The sequence below is a fragment of the Sorghum bicolor genome, chromosome 8 (genome assembly GCF_000003195.3).
Source record: "Sorghum bicolor cultivar BTx623 chromosome 8, Sorghum_bicolor_NCBIv3, whole genome shotgun sequence".
Taxonomy (NCBI): Eukaryota; Viridiplantae; Streptophyta; class Magnoliopsida; order Poales; family Poaceae; genus Sorghum; species Sorghum bicolor.
This window is the reverse complement of record NC_012877.2, coordinates 47954132-47971097: the sequence shown is the minus strand read 5'-3', so window position 1 is coordinate 47971097 and position 16966 is coordinate 47954132. Positions and strand designations below refer to the sequence as shown.

Below are 16966 nucleotides of genomic sequence, written 5' to 3'. Positions count from 1 at the left end.
TCTTCATTCTTCCCGGGCCACTGGGACCGTAGGTAATCTTTGTGTACCTCAACATATGGTTCCACCAATGAGGAGTTCTGGAGAACTGTGTAGTGTGCTTTATTGAAGTAATCGTTTCCCGTACCAATATATGTTTTCTTCCCAAGTGTTCCCTTTCCGCTGAGTCTGCCCTCGTGTCGAGATTCAGGAATGCCAATTGGGTCAAGGTCTGGAATAAAGTCAACACAGAACTCTATGACCTCCTCTGTTCCGTAGCCCTTGGCAATGCTTCCTTCTGGCCGGGAACGACTATGGACATATTTCTTTAGGACACCCATGAATCTCTCGAAGGGGAACATGTTGTGTAGGAACACAGGACCGAGAATACGAATCTCTTTGACCAGATGAACTAGGAGGTGTGTCATGATATCGAAGAAGGATGGAGGGAACACCAACTCAAAGCTGACGAGACATTGAATGACATCATTCTGCAGAGTAGCTAGTTGCTCTGGATTGATTGCCTTCTGAGAAATTGCATTGAGGAATGCACATAGCTTTACGGTGGCTAGACGTACGTGTGGAGGTAGAATTCCTCTTAAAACGACCGGCAACAATTGCGTCATTAGAACGTGACAGTCATGGGACTTCAAGTTCAGGAATTTCTTTTCTGGCACATTAATTATTCCCTTGATATTGGAGGAGAATCCAGATGGGACCTTGATGCTGCTAAGACATTCAAACATGCTTTCCTTCTCTTCTTTGCTCAGAGTGTAGCTAGCAGGGCTTAAGTAATGACGTCCATCATCTGTCTTTTCTGGATGCAGGTTGTCTCGTTCTTTCATGCGCTGCAAGTCTTGTCGTGCTTCAAGTGAATCCTTAGACTTCCCGTAGACACCCATGAATCCGAGCAAGTTCACACAAAGATTCTTTGTCAGGTGCATCACGTCGATCGCGTTGCGGACCTCTAGGACATTCCAGTAAGGTAGCTCCCAAATATGCATTTCTTCTTCCACATGGGTACGTGTCCCTTAGCATCCTTGGGAATAGGTTCGCTGCCTCGTCCCTTTCCAAATACCACTTTTATATCCTTGACCATTTCGAGTACATCATCCCCGGTTCGATTGAGAGGTTTGGTCCGGTGGTCTGCCTTGCCTTTAAAATGCTTGCCTTTCTTTCGTACTGGGTGGTTCACAGGAAGAAACCGACGGTGGCCAAGGTACACGACCTTTTGACATTTTTTCAAAAATACACAGTCAAGGTCTTCATAACAATGTGTGCATGCATTATATCCCTTGTTTGACTGGCCTGAAAGATTACTCAGAGCTGGCCAATCATTGATTGTTACAAACAGCAATGCTCGTAGGTCAAAGTGCTCTTGTTTGTACTCATCCCACACGCGAACTCCTGGTTTGCTCCATAAAAGTTGAAGTTCCTCAACTAATGGCCTAAGGTAGACATCTATGTCATTGCCAGGTTGCTTCGGTCCTTGGATAAGCACCGGCATCATAATAAACTTCCGCTTCATGCATAGCCATGGAGGAAGGTTGTAGATACATAGAGTAACTGGCCAAGTGCTGTGACTACTGCTCTGCTCACCGAAAGGATTCATACCATCTGTACTTAAGGCGAACCGCAAGTTTCTAGCATCATTTGCAAAATCTGAGAATTCTCTGTCTATCGCTCTCCACTGGGATCCATCGGCAGGGTGTCTCAGCATATTGTCTATCTTACGGTCTTCTTTATGCCACCGCAACAACTTTGCATTGTCCTTATTTCTGAACAGACGTTTTAATCGTGGTATTATAGGAGCATACCACATAACCTTGGCTGGAATTTTCTTCCTATGACGTTCTTCACCCTCAACATCGCCAGGATCATCTCGTCTAATCTTATACCGTGATGCCTTACATACTGGACATGCATCCAAATTCTCGTATTCCTCCCCACGGTAGAGGATGCAGTCATTAGGACATGCGTGTATCTTCTGGATTTCTAATCCCAAAGGGCAGACAACCTGTTTTGCTTCATACGTAGTGGTGGGCAATTCGTTGCCTTTCGGAAGCATCTTTTTTATGATCTTCAATAACTGCCCAAATGCCTTGTCAGATGTACCATTCTTTGCCTTCCATTGCAGCAATTCTAGTGTGGTACCCAGCTTTTTTTGCCCCTCTTCAGCGGTGGGATATAGCGATTTCCTGTGGTCCTCTAGCATGCGCTCGAACTTGGCTTTCTCTTTATCACTTTCACATTCTCTTTGTGCATCACGGATGGCATCACCAAAAGCATCATCGCCCCGATCATCTTCTGCCGCCACCTCTTCTTCATTATCTCCCCCCATTGCAACATCATTGAAGCCACCGTACTGAGCAATAATATTGGCATGGTCCAATTCTTCTTCTTCTTCTTCTTCTTCTTCACCTTCATCCATTATAATCCCGCTTTCTCCATGTTTGGTCCAACAAATATAGTTTGGTACGAAACCAGACTTTAATAAGTGTGAATGAAGAGTTCTTGAGTTAGAATATTCCGTCAAATTCTTGCACACGGCACATGGACAGCACATGAAACCGTCCCTCTTATTTGACTCGGCCACACTTAAGAAATAGTGCACGCCATTAATGAACTCTTCGGAGCGCCGATCGGCATTATACATCCAATTACGTGTTACCATCTGCATTAAAGATAACATATATATTATGAAAACCATGCACACATATAGTTTCTCATCTTATTGCACAACATGTCTAAGATACATAGTTGATTAATTTAGAAAAGCTTGGCTACAACAAATACAATCGCAACTAGCATTAAAAAAAATAAAACTAAAATGCACTTAAGCAACATAATTAGTTCGCGTCTGATCCCAACTATAATAGATAGATCATTCGCTTGATCAACTTCATTGAACTTCTTTCGTCGGCTCACTGCCTCACCACCTTCAGCCTCAACCACCTGTGCAAAAGATTTCTTAATGTGTTCAATGTATTCTTCCTCCCAGTACCAACCTGTACATCCGCCGGTACCGTCCCACTGAAATTAAAAGAGAGAATCAAAAGTTTAATTAATATCATTTAAAAAAATATGCACATATATAAGCAAATGTCTGGAAATAACTCACATTACGATCTGGACACTTGTAGAATATACGACCCTTGTTTACTCCCTCTTTCGACACTTTGTACTCCATCAAAATCTTCTGCCCACACTTGCCACAAGTAATGAGAGGGAGTTCCGGACGGTATCGCTTTTGAACCCGTTGAGAGACGGAAGACCCGGTCACGGTTGCCATCTACTATCCATACTCAATTTTAAAACAATTATAAATTCCACATTTACTAGTAAACATGTATGATACAATGGACATTATATGTAGTAATAAAAATAAATCAAGTGATATTAACAAACCAATTAATTTGAACTATCCTACTTTCTATGATCATAAAAATATACTATAATTCATTCTTGCAAAATATATTAAAACTAGGTCAACCATGAAATATGATATATATATATGGATACTAATTCATGTGAATGATTCAAAATAACAAAGTGGATTTGAGCTAAAAAATGATGGGAACATCACAAGCCAAAAACAACATGAAAAAGATAAGAAAGGCTGAAGTTAGTCACCTCTAAGCGCGAAGAGACGATGACGGAGTCGAAGAAGATCAACGATGGGCGTTGGAGATGAAGAACAAATGAAGAACAAGCAAGAAGAAGCTCCAAGAACAACAATGGTGCTCTCGGTTTCAAATGGGCAGAGGGGAGGAGGGAGCCGGCCTATAAACCGGACCTTTAGCACCGGTTCAGAGCAAAAACCGGTGCTAAAGGGTTACCTTTTAGCACCGGTTTGTAACACAAACCGGTGCTAAAGGGTTTGCCTCGGCCCGGGGCTCTGGCCGGTGCTAAAGGGACCCCTTTAGCACCGGTTTGTAATACGAACCGGTGCTAAAGGGTCTCTGCCCCGACAGCACCTGTCAGTAGCCGTTGGGCAGGACCCTTTAGCACCGGTTCGTGTTACGAACCGGTGTTAAAGGGGTCTTTAACCCCGGGCCGCAAAATGGCCGAGGTTTTTGGCCATTTTAGGCATCAACCAATGCCTCATTCTGTAGTAGTGCTACTCACAACCGTGTTGTGTTCCGTCGCAGGATGGGCAACAAGCTCCGCCAGATTCTTGCAGCACTTGAGGTCCTCATCACAGAGATGCATGCATTTAGGTTTGAATTCCGACCACAGCCACCAATGCCTAAGGACTGGAGGCAGACAGATTCCAACATCATTGACCACCAGGAAATTGCTAGCAAATCCAGAGGCTAAGAGAAGGAGGAGTTTGTTAAAAAATTGATTGGTGATCAAGTGAGCAATTCACAGCTTATGGTCCTTCCCATCGTTGGAATGGGAGGGCTGGGCAAGACCACCTTAGCTCAGCTTGTGTACAATGACTCTGAAGTTAAGAAGCATTTTCAGTTGCAACTTTGGGTATGTGTCTCTGATAACTTTGAAGTTGATTTAATAGCTAAAAGCATAGTTGAAGCAAAAGAGAATAGCAGCAGTAATTCAAGTGGAAAATCACCACTGGAAAGACTAAAAGAAGCAGTGAGTGGGAAGAGGTACCTCCTTGTCTTGGATGATGTATGGAACCGTGATGTAAATAAGTGGGGAAAGCTGAAATCCAGCCTACAACATGGAGGCAGCGGTAGTGCAGTCCTGACAACAACTCGTGATCGAGTAGTTGCTAAATTAATGGCGGGCACAACTCATGAACCCTATGATATCACAGGATTACATCCAGACTTCATCAAGGAAATTATTGAGGCAAGGGCATTCAGTTCAAAAAAGGAAAGGGATGCTAAGCTAGTTGAGATGGTTGGTGATATTGCAAAGAGATGTGCTGGATCTCCTTTAGCTGCTACAGCAGTTGGCTCCCTGCTTCATACAAAGACCAGTGTGGATGAATGGAATGCTGTATTAAGCAAAAGCGCCATATGCGATGACGAGACTGAAATTTTACCAATACTCAAGCTCAGCTATAATGGGTTGCCACCACATATAAGGCAATGCTTTGCTTTCTGTGCTATTTTCCCCAAGGATTATGAGATAGATGTGGAAAAGCTAATCCAATTATGGATGGCCAATGGTTTTATCCCAGAGCAACATGGGGTGTGTCCTGAGATCACTGGTAAAAAAATCTTCATGGACCTGGTGTCAAGATCATTTTTTCAAGATGTGAACGAAGTCCCATTTGAAGTCTATGACATAGAAGATCCTAGAGTTACTTGCAAGATTCATGATCTTATGCATGATCTTGCACAGTCTTCTATGGGAAGAGAATGTGCTACCATAGTAGCAGAGCCTAGTCAGAGTGATAACAACTTCCCATATTCTGCTCGGCATTTATTTATATCTGTTGATAAACCAGAAGAGATTTTGAATACTTTTATGGAGAAAGGATCTATGGCTGTCCAAACACTGGTTTGCACTAGATATTCATATCAAGATCTGAAGCATTTGTCAAAATACAGATCCATACGTGCACTAAGGATCTACCGAGGTTCATTCTTGAAACCAAAGTATCTACATCACCTGAGGTACCTTGATCTCTCGGATAGTGATATTGAAGCACTTCCTGAAGAAATAAGCATCTTATATAATCTACAGACTTTGGACCTTTCAAACTGTGAAAAGCTTAGTCGACTTCCAAAGGAAATGAAGTATATGACTGGCCTCCGTCACCTGTATATTCATGGATGTGATGAGTTGAAGAGCATACCCTCAGAGTTGGGACACCTCACTTCCCTACAGACGCTTACATGCTTTGTGGCAGGTACTGGCTCTAGCTGTAGTAATGTGAGAGAGCTTCGCCAGTTAGACCAGCTTGGTGGTCCACTAGAGCTAAGGCAACTTGAGAACGTGGCAGAAGCAGATGCGAAAGCAGCACATATTGGGAACAAGAAAGATTTAACCAGGTTGACATTAAGATGGACGTCTTCTCCAGAAAAGGAGGAACAAGATAAGAGTACTAAGGTGGTGGAGGCCCTCAAGCCTCATGATGGTCTGAAGGTTCTAGATATATATGACTACAGGGGTGGCATGTATCCGACATGGATAAATACGTTGCAACAAATGGTGAAGCTTACACTATCGGATTGCGAGAATCTCAAGGAGCTTCGTCCACTGTGGCAGTTACCAGCTCTAAAGGTTCTTAGCTTGGAGGGATTGGACAGTCTTAATTGCCTGTGCAGCAGTGATGCACTAGTCACGCCATTTATGGAACTGAAGGAGCTTTCACTGTACTGGATGCCAAATTTTGAGACATGGTGGGTTAATGAGTTACAAGGGGAAGAGTCAATATTTCCTCAGGTTGAGAAGTTGTCCATAGACAACTGCAAAAGGCTGACTGCATTGCCGAAAGCATCAATTATTAAGGATACTTCAGGAGGAGTTATTAATAAAGTGTGGCGCTCGGCATTTCCAGCGCTGAAGAAATTAAATTTAGATGGTATGCAAACCTTTCAGAGATGGGAGGCAGTCCAAGGAGAAGAGGTGACATTTCCTCGGCTTGAGAAGCTTGTAATTGGGTGGTGCCCAGAATTGACTACTCTCCCTGAAGCACCAAATCTAAGTGAATTGGAGATCCGTGGAGGCAGTCAACAAATGCTCGTACAGGTAGCAAACTGCATCGTCACTGCTTCGTCATTGTCGAAACTGGACTTGTGGATCGATGACGACAGAGAGGCAGCATGGCTGGATGGTGACAGCTTGATTCAACTGGTGGATGGCAAGGAGAAACAGAATCACAATAAATCCCCTTCCCCTCTCACAGTTATGGAGTTGCAGGGGTGCAACGTTTTCTTCTCTCACTCAAGTGCTCTGGCACTTTGGGCATGTTTAGTGCAGCTTGAAGATTTGCAAATTTGGTGCTGTGATGCTCTTGTCCACTGGCCAGAGGAAGTGTTCCAGAGCCTGGAATCCTTGAGGAGCCTAAGAATTTGGCAATGCAAAAATCTAACAGGACGCAGACGCGCTTCTTCTGAGAAGTCTACGCCCCAATGGAGCAGTGTACTACTGCCATGCCTGGAGTCTCTGGATATACAAAATTGTCAATGTTTGGTAGAGGTCCCCACTAGTGTACTACCGGAATCTCTCAAGTCATTATCTATTGATGGCTGTCCTAAACTCGAGTCCATCGCATTCAGCAAGCAGCTGGATACTAGTACGAGTTCACGAGGTGGTGCTGCAGCACAGGACGACAAATCAGCATTAATTCCAGGGTCAGGGTCCTGCAGCGAAGCCACGGCATCCACACCAGTTCCTAAGCTCTCGTCATCAACCAAACATCACTTCCTTCCTTGTCTAGAATCTCTAACAATAGACATCTGCAGTGGCTTGTCAGAGATTCTCGATCTTCCTCCTTCCATCAAGACTTTGAGAATTCGATGGTGCAGAAATCTTCAAGCCCTTTCAGGACAGCTGGATGCCATCCAAATATTAGAGATTTTGGAATGCAATGGCTTCGAATCACTGGAATCTTTCTTAGGAGAGCTCGCTTTGCTGGAAGAGCTCTACCTTTCTCGTTGCAAAAGCCTGGTGTCATTACCAAACGGGCCTCAAGCATACTCATCTCTCAGGCGTCTTACTATCAAGTCTTGTCCTGGTATAAAGTTGCTTCCCCAGAGCCTACAGCAACGACTGGGCGATCTCAAGGACGAGGACAAAAAACTAGATGCCCATCATTACCAAGGTAACCTTCAATTTCTCTATCTTTTTAAATGAAATGTAATGATTTGTAAAAAAACAACTATTTGACTTGACACATTCTATTAGTTACAAAATATATGTTGTGCTCTAGTGGTAAAAAAGAAAGCTAATGGCTGCATTTCTATTATCTTGCTTGTGACTGCAAGTTGAAATCAACTAATTAACCCAACTTTATTTAGTCAATATAATGTGACATCCCAAATTAGTGCTGTCAAATTGTGTATTCATACCTCGATTGTAGAAATTTCCTAGAATATATGTTTTGTGTATGCAAATTTTATTACAGAAACTAAGATATTGTTGAATTTGAAAAAAAGCATCGTATCTAATTTGTATTTTATTCTGAAGAAAAATATGACCATTGCTCCTAATTACTTCAAGCTTCCGAAAAAATGTGTTTGAATCTGCTTTCGAAGCTATAGGTTTTACAGCACTATTTTTATCTGTTATTTGTTTCCATTGATGAAAAAGCACCTAAAAACCTAAACACAAATCAAATGATCTAACTCAAATAACTTAAACCCAATTTAAATGGTTCTTAGGGTCTGAACAAAAAATAAATAATGTTTTAATTTAGATAGAGTAGACCACAGATAAAATTATGAGATCTAAATAAAGCTTTACCTGTTCTCTGCAAGTTCACAGCTACTTTGCATATAGTTTTTATTGTATATTTTTAATTGTTCTTGCACCTTAGACACAAAGATAATAATTTTAGTTTTGCGTATAGTATTTTTTTTTATTACCTTTTATTTGTTTTTATAAATTCTAACATCATTTATGATCAGAGACAAAGTCTTCAAAATATTGGAGGCACTTTTGTGCTTGAAATATGCTCATCAGTCAAGGCTTTTGCTAGAAGTTGCTTCCTCATGGAGACCAGGCAAGTATATTCATCCATAATTTGTACTCCTTTCTCTGAAATATGTGGTCCAACATTTGATGCTGCTAGTTTATTTTGCTGATGCTACATGATCGGCCGACTAGGTCTAGGTGTAGCAGCGACATATTGGTTATTCATATTTGATATACTGACTATTCCATTTTCTCTCTAGTTTGGACTGGTGGTGATAATCGCTAAACAAGGGGGGTGGCTCAAGTGGATGGCACTGCAATGTGAAGTACTCAAAGTGTCCCGTCTGCTGTTTGCATTCTCATCGCCAGTCACAAGAGATGCTTAGTATATGTTTGTACAACCACAACCCAGTATGGGTTTCTCCCCCTACATGGAAATGTACATCTTGGAATCTTGCCATACACTAGTGTTCCAGATACCATCCAACGGTGACAATTGTTTAAAACTCATAGCTGTGATTGACTGTCAGCCTAGTGTGGCCTAACAATAATGTACAGCCAATCTGCCACAATTTGGCAACTGAAACCTCCATCATTCTTATTCATCATCTTCACTGTATTGACATCGTCGGTTGCCCATTTTCATTCCATTCTGACTTCATTCAATCAGAAGCAACAGGCAGCTGAAGCTATAACCATTTTTCCTGTTCAGGTAATAGCTCTGTGTAAATTATATTTCCAGAGTGCACAAGCATAGGCAATACTAATGGATTAATATTCTGTTGTGGAGAAACATTTAAAATTGTAAGTGTTTTAATACTGTTTGAGAGATCCATAACTTTAATAGAGTAAGTCCTGCAAATAGGTTTTATTACTGAAAATGGTCGGGGGCAGATTCGCATCAATGATTATACTTTAAGCTCTGACAAAACAGTTAACTTTTCTCAGCATAATTGTTCTGAGAAACTCTCGTAAACATCGCATCAGCACAATAAGGCATGCGTGCATTATAGTCAAAACTGATAGGAGAAACCCTAGATTCAACTGCAGTATGTTACATGCCATTGAAACAACAGCATCCGCAGCGAAGATCATAGATACAATTGGATGAGCTCATCACTAACAACAGAAGGTGTCAGAACACCAAGATCGATCAGGAGAAGTGTGAGATATTGGAGAGGTGTGTAGTCTCTTGCAAATGTCTCCACTTTGACAGTATTGAAAAAACAATAGCTCCAGCAGATCCTCTTTCTAAATCCCTTTTCACTATATTTTTTATCTAACCTTCAAAATCCCCCTTCAATCCCTCAAACGAAGGGGATCCAACAGAATTTTTCTCAATCCACTTTGCTCCTCCTCATTTTTCACTAGCATTTGGGCCCCTGCTTTGTTGCATCTTGTTGGCACCTGGACACAAGCACCTGGTGAGCAGTCCCTGCTCACCTTCCCTCTTCCTCTCCACTGACCCAAGGTAGAAGATGAGCCGAGCTCAGGCACACACACACACACTCAGTTTCAGCGCTGGCTGAAACTTGAACCCATGAAATGTGGCACTTGAACTGCCTTCCCTTCATTGCATACATAGTACATATATACAGGCCTTGTACCAACTATAAGGTACACAAGGCATGGTTGAGTACAGCCCCAACTACTCCTAGTACATTGCATACATCATCCTCCTACCAAGTATGGCGGATGTATGCTTCTACCAACTACTGTACTAGAGTGGCCTATTGCCATACTCCTATATGACCAAGAGCTGACCTATTGCTTGCCTATGATCACTATCAGAGAAAGAAAGGATTAGCTGCAGATTATGTCTTACATTTCTTCCCCTAATCCTGCTGCTAAGCCTTGACCTCATCCATGCCAATCATCTTCCTCAGCTCAACAAACCTGAGGCGTCCGAGGGACTTGGTGAGAATGTCAGCGAGTTGCCTACCGGTGTCGACAAACTCGATGACGATCTGCCCTCCATCGACGCAATCCCTGAGGAAATGGAACTTAACGTCGATGTGTTTGCTCCGGTCATGGAGCACCGGGTTCTTGGCAAGGGCAATGGTCGGCTGGTTGTCCACCAGCAAAGCCGGTGGCTAAGACTCCTTCCCACTGAGCTCCTTCAGTAAACGCCGCAGCCAAACCGCCTGACAAGCCGCCGTGGCAGCCACGACATACTCTGCCTCGCAGGTTGACAATGCCACTGGTACGTCTTCTAGCTTTGCTGATAGATTGTAGGGTGGGGAGTAGAGGGGATTGGAGCGAGAACGTTGGCGGCGGCAGGGAGCCGTCGTGTTCTAGAATTAGGGCACAGGAGAGAGACGCCGGGTGCCCAAGGGTGTCAACTTGACACAATCCCAGGCTATCTTTATTCATATGATATGCTAGCCTTTTATAGGCAATTACAAACTGACTCTTACTAAGATTATGAAATAAGAATCAAACTCTAAGACTCCTAGGATTTTCTAAACTAATCCAGAGTCCTAGACTTATACTAGTTACTGAGGCTATGCGGCCAGCCTATGGGCTAAGCTGGACGTCCAGCTGCTCAGCCCTGCTCTCTAGCCTTGCGCCTCTCATATGTCTTGCCTACCATAACAGCCACCGTCTTATGCTTCAGTGATTGCCAGGCCACCGGCGCTGCTCCGAGGAAGACGAACACCCTAGAGGTGCTTTTCCGCCCATCCACATCGCCTGCCATGTCCGCATCACTGAACACCGTGAGCCCTAGCTCGCCGCCCTTTGCCTTGGGCGGCGCTTTGCTGAACACCTTCAACCGAAGATCGTCATGCTTGGGGAAGACGACAACGAGGTCCAGAGACCCCTGGACATACCGTAGCAGCTGCTTGACCACCGTTCAGTGGTCCTCCCTTGGATCCTCCATAAACCTACTCACATACCCGACCGCGAACGCGATGTCCGGCCGGGTTTGAGTGAGCTATCGTAGCTCACCGACGATGCTTCGGTATCACGTAGCGTCCACCTTCTTTGCCACACTTTGCCTCGAGAGCTTGATCCGCTCCTCCATCGGTGTGGTATGTGTGAGCCATCGCAGCTCACCGACGATGCTTCGGTATCACGTAGCGTCCACCTTCTTTGCCACACTTTGCCTCGAGAGCTTGATCCGCTCCTTCATCGGTGTTGCTGCGGCCCTGCAATCGCCCATTCCGGCCCGCTCCAGCAACTTCAGCGTGTAGGCGCGCTGCCCCAGCATGACCGCGTCCTTCCCCTGCTTCACCTGGATGCCGAGGTAGTACGAGAGCACGCCCAAATCGCTCATCTTGAATTGGGCCGCCATCTCCGCCTTGAATTTGGCGATGTCCTCCTCCCGCGCGCCGGTGACGATCAGGTCGTCCACGTACATGCCGACGATGAGCTCCTCCTTCCCCCGTCGTCGCGTGTATAGGGCGTGCTCCGTGGCGCACCGCGCGAAGCCGAGCTCCGCCATGGTGGCGTCGAGCTTGGCATTCCACACCCGCAGGGCCTACGACAGGCCATACAGAGCCTTCCGCAGCTGGAGCACCTTGCGCTCTTCCACCTTCACCTGAAAACCTGGCGCCTGCTTGATGTAGACTTCTTCCGCCAGCTCGCCGTTCAGGAAGGCCGACTTGACGTCGAGGTGGTGGACGCCCCAATTCTTGGCTGCTGTGAGTGCCAGCAGTAGTCTCACCGACTCCATGCGCGCCACCGGCGCAAACACTTCCTCGAAGTCGATGCCCTCGTGCTGCACAAAGCCACGGGCCACCAGCCACGCCATGTGTTTGACGATCACACCTCGCTCGTCCTTCTTGACCTTGTACACCCACTTGAGGCCAATCGGCCGGCGTCCCGCCGGCGGATCAAGCAACTCCCAGGTGTGGTTGTCTTCGATGGACCGCAACTCCTCCAACATGGCACGCCGCCAATTTGGGTCACGTTCTGCCACGGCAAAAGTCATGGGCTCCTCTGCGCTGATCAGCAGAAGCTCGGGGTCGTCGTCGAGGAGCCGCACTGCGACCCCAGGCACCTCTGCTTCCCCGATGATGCCGTCAATCCGGACAAAACAGACTTCCTCGCCATTGTGGTAGGGGTCCACGAACTCGGTGTAGTCACTTGGCGGTGTGGCGGACTCGATTTCTCTGGCTGCTTACGTTGCTAGGCCCGGCGAGGCAGGGGATCCCTCCCCAGCCATCGGGGAATAGACTGGTGTCGACGAAAGCTGGTCGGCAGTCTACCTTGGGGTATACCCACGATAGTAGTTTATCGGTAGACGGTGCGCAAGCTACGAACTTGATGGTGACGCAAGACACGGACAAGGTTTTTATCCAGTTTCGGCCGCCGTGTGGGCGTAATACCTACGTCCTGTGTCTGATTGTATTGCTATGGATTGTGTCGAGTTGAGATTCGATGTCCTAGGGGGGTCCCTTGCCTCTCCTTATATAGTCTAGAGGGCAGGGTTACAGATTTGGAAACCAATCCTAGTCAGCTACAATTTCCATAGATAGTACGATATCAATTTCTATCCTAACCGACTAGAATCCTACTTGATCTCCACGTCTTGTTTTCTTGCGTGAAAGTCCGAGCAGTTGGATTAAGTCCCGAATTTGCCTCGTGATGGGCCAAGCCTCCTGGCCCAAGTCTAGCCGTAAGGGTATAGGGGTGTTGACACCATTTTTTTGGGCACGTGTCCAGGATGGCAGGATAAGGTGGCAGTACGATGCGGGTTGCTGATAAGGATGGTTGCCGATGAGGGAAAGGTTGAATGTGACTAAGTCCACAGGCAGTAATATGGTGCCGATGACCAGGTAAAAAGGCCTGCCGATGACTATGGCAAGGGGGTTGCCGATGACGCGAAGGAGGAGTCCGGAAGCTGCCAGTTGTCATGTGGAGGAGTTTCGGTTTGTTACGAAGGATAGTTTTATTATTTCCTTAGTTATTTGTATCGTTTTGTATACGGGTTCCGTGTAATTTGGAATTCAAATTCTAATCGTGTCTGGTCGTAGCTCTTTGAGCAGGGTATAAATATAAACCCTAGACCTTGTAATCAAGATATCTATCAAGAAATCAATCAAACACACGTTTTTACTCATATTCCAGTATCTACTTTTCGACGACTTCGTCATTCTTTTTTCTTTTCATTACGAGTTCTTAGGAATTCGTCGACTTAAGCTCGGCGTGTTCTCAAGTTCCGCGTGAGTACCTCTTAGCCGTGACATCCGGGCGCATCGCTGTTGTCAGGACTAAAGTATTCAAGTTATCACCTTTGCCGATAGCAAGGTCAAATCGGCTGGCACGCCTTAACGTTTGAATCGGGTATTAGCCCTTTGTGTTTGCAGATCAGTTTTGCATCAACACATCTTTTGGCACGCCCAGTGGGACAGATTCAAGATCAAGATCAACATGTCGATCTCTGACCTCGATCAAGACAACGTCATCCCCGTGACGGAAGCCAACCTCAAGGATGAGCAGAAGCAAGCTATTGCCCAAGCCATGGAAGAGTTCAAGCAGCAATGCCTGAAGTCTTTCAGCATAAACAGGAGCGGCGAAGTGGTCCAGAAAGATGCACTGCCGGCACCACGGCAGGTCACCTTCGACGCCAATCCTGGCAAGCTTCAAGATATGGTTGACAATGCCATCAATCGAGCGTTGATTAACCAAGCTGGTGTACTGTCTAATACGGTTTTCAACGCCGTGGCAAGAACCTTCAAGGAAGGACAAATCCCGCCGGATTATGTGGGCCCTTCCCATCATCAACCCACGGCACCAGAAGTCACGGCTCCATCGGCTACCTTGACGAATGCAAGTGCACAGTCTGCCGTCCCTCCAAGTACATTGGGAACTACTGGCGCACCATCTATGCCGATGGCAACCAACCCACAAATTTCAGTTGGGCAGCATAAACTGACAACAGATATGTTGGCATCGGCAATGTCAGGGTTAAATCTTCCTCCTAATTGGTGGGGTTATGGTATGCCTCCAGAGTTGACGCCGGGGACATCACAAATAACTGACATGAGAGGCAAAACTCCTGTGACATCGGCACCTCCCAATGCGCCGGTGAACCAGAGTCCTCGGTATACCACAACTACTACCGCAAGGCCTTACACTGGGAATCCTCAAGACTCAATGTTCCAGATGCCCAACGCATCGGCAGAGTCAATGCTGATGCAACAGAGGTTTATGGCCCAGTCGGGGTATGTCAATTCAACGACGGTACCCAATTACCAATCATCGGCGGCACCTATGCCGATGAACGCTAATAATGGATGGCTTGGACAGCAAGCCTTTCCACAATCGCCCCAGCAAGGTTATCAGACTACGGGGTTCCAGCAAGGGCAGGTTTATCCCGGGTTCCAAGGTCAGGGAATTCCCAACCAGCCAATAAATTTTGGACAGCCAATCGGTGGACAGCAGTTTGGTAGTCCGCAGATTGGAGGACAGGTGACCAATACGATGTTCCATACAGGTCACGTCCCAAACAGACACGTGGAGGCTCGCCACCAAATGCCAGATCCGCAGCCGCCTCATCGGCAAGACGCCGATGCGTATTGGGCCGATAAGATTGCTGAAGTAATGAGGGAACAATTTGGGATAAAACCCAAAGTCAACACTTATTCTTATCGGACACCGTAGCCTCCAGCGTATGATTTGATCCCGCTTCCACATCGGTACAAGGTACCGGACTTTACAAAGTTTTCCGGACAGGACGACACGTCAACCATGGAACATGTCAACAGGTTCATTATTCAATGTGGAGAGGCTGGTAACAGGGACGAATTAAGGGTTCGTCTATTTTCGTCATCACTATCTGGATCGGCCTTTACTTGGTTCATATCATTACCTCCCAACTCAGTAATTACTTGGGCCGATCTAGAGAAGCAATTCCACAGATACTTCTTCTCGGGGGTTCATGAGAAGAAAATTACCGACTTGGTCAAGTTGAGACAACGTAATGATGAGTCGGTTGAGGGATTCGTGCAGAGGATACGAGAGGTCAAGAATAAATGCTATAGCCTGGTTCTGGATGATCGGCAGCTAGCCGATTTGGCTTTCCAGGGTTTGTTGCCACATATCAGGGATAAGTATGCATCTCAGGAGTTCGAAAGTTTAAGTCATTTGGTGCAGAGGATATCTGATCAAGACATCAAGCCTTTCGAGCCTAAGAGGGCATGGAATAAGAAAGTGTCATTTGTTGACGAAGCAACAAGCTCAGATTCCGACGAGGAACCAGTAATCGGTTTGGCAGAGTGGGTAAAAAACAAGAAACCGATGTCTTGTCCTTTTGGGCAGAAAGAACCAGAGAAGTTTGCCTTTGACACCGCCAAGGCCGATAGGATATTTGACTTTCTACTTCAGGAAGGTCAAATCAAACTGTCACCTAACCACGTGATCCCGTCGGCAGAAGAGTTGAAGAGGATGAGATATTGCAAGTGGCATAATGCAACTTCACATGACACCAACGAGTGCAAAGTATTCAGACAGCAGCTGCAATCGGCTATAGAGTCAGGGAGAATCAAGTTTGACAGTTCTAAAGCCCAGAAGCCGATGAAGATAGACCAACACCCTTTCCCGACAAACATGTTGGACGCTAAGGGGAAGGCTAAGGTCTTAACGTCGGAAACAGCCGAGAAGAGTGCATCGGTAGATCCTCAGCATCAAGTTACTACTGCCGATGCAAGAAATAAGGGCTTGGTCCAGGAAGGAACTAGCTCAGGAAGGCTTCCTCGATCTGGTATCGTCATAACTCATAGAAGGCATCGAGAAAATTGGCAACAGCGGGAAGATCGGTATCGGCGCCAGCAGGAAGATTATCGACGGGAAGAAGAAAGACGCCGACAGGAGTGGAATCGGCACAGGGATCATTGGAATTGTCCCTTCTTCATCCATTGTTGGGAGGAAAATATCAAGCTTCCTAATGTCAGAGACTGCCCTGAGTGCAACGGTTATGATCGGTACGGTAGAACCGATCGGCGTTATCATAATGATGAACGGCGATTTAATGGGCCAATCAGAGGAAGGGCGTCAGTTCATGATCGGCTGGGGGGCAGGCTTAGCGTTCGCGATCGGCTCGGTGACCGTGTCCAGTATTTTCCCAGTAACCAGGAAGAGCTTGAGGAGATGGCTAATGCGCGGGTTCCCGATGAGTTCATATTTTGCAGAGATGCTAACACGCATCGCATGGAGTCAAGAGAGAACCAACGCCCGATGGCCAGGCAAAGGCCACTTCCTCCATGGTGCCCTCAAGGATTAACCAAGACACAGAAAAGGAGGTTGCAACAAGAAAGGCAAGAGGAGTTAAATAAAGGAGAGAGTTTTGAAAGTCGGCAGCCGGCAGACACTAAGAGGGAAGGTCCATCGGCAGGCGTCAACATGGTATTCATGTTGCCGATGGAGTTTCTTGCACCAGCCAGTGACGATGAGTTGGGATTTTCTGATCAGATAGCTCAGTTGGCTCTGG

General features: G+C 45.9%; 1 pseudogene; it reads left to right on the top strand.

Annotated features, from left to right (window-relative positions):
• LOC8064089 overlaps positions 1-10658 on the top strand; it is a 19363-nt pseudogene extending 8705 nt beyond the window's left edge.